Source organism: Silene latifolia, chromosome Y (assembly GCF_048544455.1).
Source record: "Silene latifolia isolate original U9 population chromosome Y, ASM4854445v1, whole genome shotgun sequence".
NCBI classification, from domain to species: domain Eukaryota; kingdom Viridiplantae; phylum Streptophyta; class Magnoliopsida; order Caryophyllales; family Caryophyllaceae; genus Silene; species Silene latifolia.
In genome coordinates, this window is record NC_133538.1 from 306,849,212 (window position 1) to 306,855,888 (window position 6,677).

Genomic DNA, 6,677 nt, shown 5'->3' on the forward strand with positions numbered 1-6,677 from the left:
CACAACCTAAACCCATCTTAGAAGCATCACAAAACACATCAAAGTCCACTCCATCCTCGGGTAAGGTCAACACGGGAGCGGTAGTCAATCTTCTCTTCAACTCTTGAAACGCTACTTCTTCTCAAGCTTCGGTCCACAAGAATTTGGTCTCTTTCTTCAAAAGTTGAGTCATCGGTCTAGCGAGCTTAGAAAAGTCCTTTACAAAGCGACGGTAATAACCCGCCAAACCCAAGAAACTACGGATCTCACCAACATTGGTCGGGCTCTTCCATTCCATCACGGCTTCAATCTTCGAAGGATCCACCATAACACCTTCCTTGGATATCACATGACCAAGAAATGACACCTTAGACAACCAAAATTCACACTTGGAAAACTTGGCAAACCACTTTTGACGACGAAGAATCTCTAAGATAGTACGAAGATGATCGGCATGCTCTTCCTCGGATTTAGAAAAGATGAGAATATCGTCGATGAAGACCACAACACACTCGTCCAAGAACTCACTAAAAGTTCGGTTCATTTGGTCCATGAAGATAGCGGGGGCATTGGTTAAACCAAAGGGCATCACCTTAAACTCGAAATGTCCATATCTCGTGCTAAAGGCGGTTTTTGGAATATCGGAATCACGAACGGGAATTTGATGATAACCGGATCTTAGATCAATCTTGGAGAATGTAGAGGCACCTTTGAGTTGATCGAACAAATCTTCAATCCTTGGTAGAGGGTACTTGTTCTTGATAGTAGCACGGTTAAGCTCACGATAATCGATACAAAGTCTCATGGATCCATCTTTCTTCTTCACAAAGAGAACGGGAGCACCCCAAGGTGAGGCACTAGGTCGAATAAATCCTTTCTCAATCATCTCATCAAGTTGCTTCCTTAACTCTTTAAGTTCGGTTGGAGCCATACGGTAAGGAGCTTTTGCAATCGGTCCGGTTCCGGGCACAAGGTCGATAGAAAATTCAACATCACGCTCGGGAGGTATCCCGGGCAACTCCTCGGGAAAAACATCGGCGAACTCACACACCACGGGCACTTCTTCAAGCTTCGGCAAGGTGGGAGAAGTAGAAGTCACCACACATAAAAAGACTTCGTGACCCTTCCTCTCCATACTCATCAACTTCAACGCGGAAATCAACTTCACACCTTCTTGAGAACGAACTCCTTTATAGGATACACGGGTTCCAAGCGGACTTTTGAGGCGAATCTTTTGATCTCTACACTCGAATCTTGCATCATACTTGGACAACCAATTCATACCCAAAATCACATCGAATTCCTCAAGTGGAAAACGAAGTAGGTTAGCGGGGAAAAGATTTCCCGAAATTATGATAGGGACATCGGGAAAGAAGTAGGAGCATGAAATGATTTCTCCGGAAGGTAAGGATATAGGGGTATTCTCACTAGGTATGGGCTCAAGAGCTAACTTTTCCGAAAACTTGGAAGAAATAAAAGATAAAGATGCGCCGGTATCGAAAAGTATAAGGCATGGTTGATCAAAAATTGAGAACATACCCGTAATGATGTCGGGATGAGCGGCGGCTTCGGCACGACTCATGACAAAGATGGTTCCTCTTGGTTTGGCTTTAGGAGTAGGATCATCCTTCTTCTCGGGACAAGCATTGGCACGATGTCCGGGCTTCTTACAAATGTAGCAATTCAAAGGTCGATTGTAGCATCCAACTCCGGGGTGAACGGCTTGCTTACAATTGAAGCACTTGCGAGCTTTCTCCAAATTGAGGTTGTTGTTGCTTGATTGGGAAACTTGTCCACTAGGCTCTTGCCTCCTTGGTTCTTGCACTCTTGGTTCTTGTGCTCTTGGTACAAACCTCTTGTTAGGATTGTTTTGTGAAGGAGAAGGCACAAAGGGTCTCTTGCCATGAAAGTTGGGACGGTAAGAAGTAGAGTGGGAACGAGTCTTGGCATCATTATCAATAGCCTTCAAGGAATTTTCGGCCCAAAGAGCATCATCATAGACCGCCACAAAGGTTGTGGAGTCTCTTCTCACCATACTTTCCAACTTGGGATTCAACTTGCTTCGGTAGAAGTAGACACGTTCATCTTCATCTTTCACAAACTTAGGGGCAAAGTGAGCAAGATCATTGAATTTGTTGGTGAAAGCTTGAACGGATAGGCCTCCTTGCTTGAAATCAATGAACTCCTTCAATTTTTGTTGCTTGAGTTCCTTAGGGTAGAAACGAGTTTCCACAAGAGTCTTGAAACGGTTCCAATCAAAGGTGGGGTCTTGAGTGACGGAAGGCCCGGTAATAGTCCACCACCTATCGGCCTCCTTCACAAGGAAATGAGAGGCAAGCTTCACTTTGTCTCGATCTTGGACATCATAAAGAGAGAAATTCTTTTCCATGTCACGAAACCACTCGGAAAGCTCAATAGGATCCACTTCACCACCATAGGTCTTAGCCTTGTTTCTTGCTAGTTGGCTTGCAATCCAAGAAAAACTTCCTTGATGATCTACCACATGTGGAGCGGGATGGGCTTGAACATTGACATTTTGTTGATTTTGAAGAATTTGAGTAAGGGCTTGCAAGATAGTATTCTCCACATTGTTTGGTCGCACCATCTTCTTAAAGCACCAAAGAGAGTCAAACGAGTTAGTACTTAACAAATAGCATACACAAGAAGACTACCAACTTAGGTCCTTAGTTCTACCCATCTCTCATTCATTATTTCAAGGTCAAGTTCAAAATTTAGGTTGGGGTACACGTGTGTGCGTCGGGAGCTACAAAGGCTCTGATACCAACTGTGACACCCCGCGATAAAGCGGAAAGTAAACTACTAAATATATACGAAAAATGTGAAGTTTTTAAAACTTTTATTTAGTAGATAGAGTTTAGCATGCGGGAGTCACTAACATTCAACAGAAGGAAAAACGGAAATAAAAACAAGGGTCCATACAAATAAAACGGTCAAAAGTGGGGAAAATATATCCCTCGAATGACATAAAGAAATAGGTGAGTCTAAGCGGTAAATAGGCAATCTAAAAGTCCGGGGTACTCGCTAGCTCACACGTCAAACCCCATATAAGCATCTTCACCAACCTGTCATTCATGTAAACATGAAAGCCACAGTCAGTGGGGAGTAACTCAAGGTTCTCCGACCCACAAACATCAAGATGAACATGACAAAGCACATAAACAAATGATCAGATTAAGTAAGATAAGGGTAAGCTGAATTGTAACTAAGCATATGATCTTACATGTTCAAAGATTCAAGAATAAGGAGAAGGAGTAAGATAGACAAGTAAGCAACACATAAACAATGTCAAATAATGGAGGAAAATGTAAGAAGGCAAGATAGAGACCACTTAAACATGAGCACGTAATTCAAGGAGATATGACCAATATAACCATCCAAAATGCTAACATTTACTACTCTTAGACTATAATTTCCCCGGGTAGGACTACGATAATGACACGGTCCTAGTCTAAATCTGCAGATTCTCGGGTGTACATCCCGATTCGACGTGCGCCAGCACAGCACGCACCCAAGACTCGACTCCTAATAGAGACCGAGTACCCCAATCGCTTAACAAAGACGAAAGTGGCGGAAAGACTAAGATATGACTCACTTGCCAAAGACAAAGACAAGTGGACGAAACCATACTTGCGAACAAAGACAGCAGGCAAACCCGTACTTGCTGTAACAAAGACAAGTAGGGCGTAAACGTAAAAAAAAGCATATATGGTAGTATCATGGCATTTCTACAAGATCACGACTCATACAGGTAATTATTTATAATCGTCTTTTCATATTTGAACATATAAAATAAACATTTCATTTTATATTTATACTTGTCGGTTAAATAAAATAAATAAAATATAACATGTGGTAATGGATAATTTACGTCATGTGGAAATTTACGAAATACAAACAATCCAACACAAATGATAAATTGAGCCCACAAACTTAGGAATGGTGAGCCCACAACCATCAAGAATTTGAGTCCATGTAAAATAGAGGAGTGGGTCCAAAAGTGATCACAATTTGAGCCCAACACCAATAACCACAAAGTAAAAACATAAAAATAAAATAAAAGAAAAAAATAAAAATAAGAAAGGAATGGCATCACAGCATTCACGACATACAGGAAAGCATTGGGTGAGCAGGGAATTTCATTCAATGAAATCATACAGGGAAACAAAAAATGCGCGGCTCCTACTTAACGGTCCAAACTCGAGTTTTCCAAGCGGTAAAAATCGAGTATACATAGACACACCTATACCATTCATCACAACAGCCGACTACACTCCCTGCACTTTCAGATTTCCAACAATTGCAGACGACATTCAGCGGTGTTACTACCCAAATAAACGAGACCACAGCGCACATTACAGACGAACAAAAAGGAGGAATGGCGAGTACATAGGTAAAGTACGAGCAAGACAGTTCAGGTAAGGGAAAACAGGCCCAAGAGACAGAGGTATCCGTCACAAAACAGGGGTAGGACGACGACATTCACAATGAAAATGGGTCCTTAGGTCCCCTTTGAACCCAACTCACGACCGACTACGAGGGTGGCATTAGGACGAGAGTTTGTCCGACTAAGTGGGGTTAGCACTGTTAAATAATGTCACACACACAGACCAGAAAAACCCAGGAAGCAGACGCGAAATTGTTCGAAGGGACGACGAGTCACGAGTCACATTCAGTCTCATAACCGGCTATACACATGAGGCCAAGCCATGAAAGCCACCAAGTGACCATGTAAACCCATCACAAGTATTTCAAAACCAACTCCAAACATGAGGAAAATAATAAAGACTTAAACTTTTACGACAAACACAGAAAAGTCGAGTAAGGAGGCGAGTTTCCCGACGTTTGTCGAGTAACCTATCACGGTTACCTTAACTTTCTTCAATCTTCAAGGGAATGGTCGATTATGAATGAGTTTCCTTCGGGGTCCTCAAAGTCTTCACCTAAAAACCGTAATAAGAGCCGAGTTAGTCTAAAAACGTCACATTTATGAGACGGGTCGAGACGAGAGCTTCACAAGGCTATGCCTTTCTTACCTTAAAAGATGAAGGAAGAGATAAGGAGAAGAATGGTGCAAGAATTATTGAGTTTGGTCGAAAAATGAGCTAGAAATCTAAGGTTTTAGGTCGCCATTAATGGTTTCTTTGGAGCTTGTTTTGAGTTTTGTTTTCTTACAGCGGCTGAAATGTTGTTGCAGGTGTTCAAGCTTTTTACACAAGGTTTTCGAAAAGAAGGAATATAAAATGGTGAGGTGTTTTTGGATTGGTCCAACAATTTGTGAGTGTGGGTCAACAACTTATATTTTAATTGGGTGCTAAAGTTAAGGAATGTGTTGTCGACACGGGATAGGTCGGGGATAGATTAGGCTCACATGTGAAAATGTGACGGTCCTTTGCTAGATGGAGGTTCGTCTTAAACCTACTATAATTTAAGACGGAAATTTTATTATCAATATAGTTATTATTATTATTATTATTATTATTATTATTTCTATCCGACGAAAACGTATATTTTATATACGTAAGCTTTAAAACTTATAGCTTTAATTAAATTACTTTTATTAACATAATGAAATTAACTAGTTAAAGTAATGTAAAAGTATTATTTTTCTTTATGAAAATTATACGAAAAGGGCGGGTGTTACACCTAAGGGTCGTCTAACAGATCTATCAGCCATCTGTAGAGTAATGTTAGTCAATTTAAGGTGACCCATATTTAATTTCTTGCAGACAGATAGAGGCATGATACTGACGCTGGCTCCTAAATCGCAAAGAGCCTTATCTATTACTTCATTGCCTATAACACATGTAATAGAAAAACTACCCGGGTCTTTTATTTTGGGTGGAGCCTTATTTAAAAGTAAATTACTAGACTCTTCCATGAAAGCAACAGTCTCAAATTCACTTAGCTCTCTCTTATGCGTCACAATATCGTTCATAAACTTAGCGTAAGAAGGTATCTGGGTAATAAGTTCGGTAAAAGGGACAGTTACCCGGAGATTCTTGACGACGTCCACAAACTTACCGTACTGTCGCTCAACCTTTGCGTCCTTCAGACGTCTTGCATAGGGTACTCTGGTAGCAATGAGTGGACCCGCGACTTTCTCTTTACCTTTATCAGCACGTGACGTCTTCACAGCAGGGAAGGATGACACGGTAGCGGAATTAGATGTCGAAATTGAAGCTCCACTAGTTCTGGCACTCGATCGAGCACTTTCTTCACTCGATCGAGTAGTTTTGTCTTGTGAAATACTCGATTAAGGTGTTTGAACAACTCGATTGAGCTATTGTATTTCGGGGTTCCTTGATCGAGTACAATTTTCACTCGATCTAGTGTTGTCATTTGCCATAATGTTCGATCGAGAGGAATGGGTTACTCAATCGAAACCTGTTATTTGGCCATCTCTTGATCGAGTAGAAATTTCACTCGATCGAGTTTTTGGAGGAGAAATTTCACTCGATCGATTAGAATTTTCATTCGATCGAGTGCCTAAACAATATTCAGCAGTGATATCGTCCGTGAATTCTTCTAACTCGTCATCCGGGGTATTATCAGCTGTCACTACCCCGTCTTCTGGCATTTTTGGTCCCTCATAAGTAAGGCCACTTCGGATATTTATGGCATTGACTGGGTCGCACGAGGGTGGATGATTAGCTTGGTTTGTCGCGAGTGTTAACTGC

The 6,677-nt window shown here is 41.4% G+C and overlaps 1 long non-coding RNA gene across 1 annotated transcript; it reads right to left on the reverse strand.

The window, feature by feature from the left end:
• Positions 1-2,849: 2,849 nt before the first annotated feature.
• Positions 2,850-5,130, reverse strand: LOC141633753 (uncharacterized). Its single transcript, XR_012538529.1, has 3 exons — positions 5,034-5,130; positions 4,868-4,940; positions 2,850-3,062 (listed from the first exon to the last, which is right to left on the reverse strand). It is a non-coding gene; the product is annotated as an uncharacterized LOC141633753 (long non-coding RNA).
• Between the last annotated feature and the right edge of the window lie 1,547 nt (positions 5,131-6,677).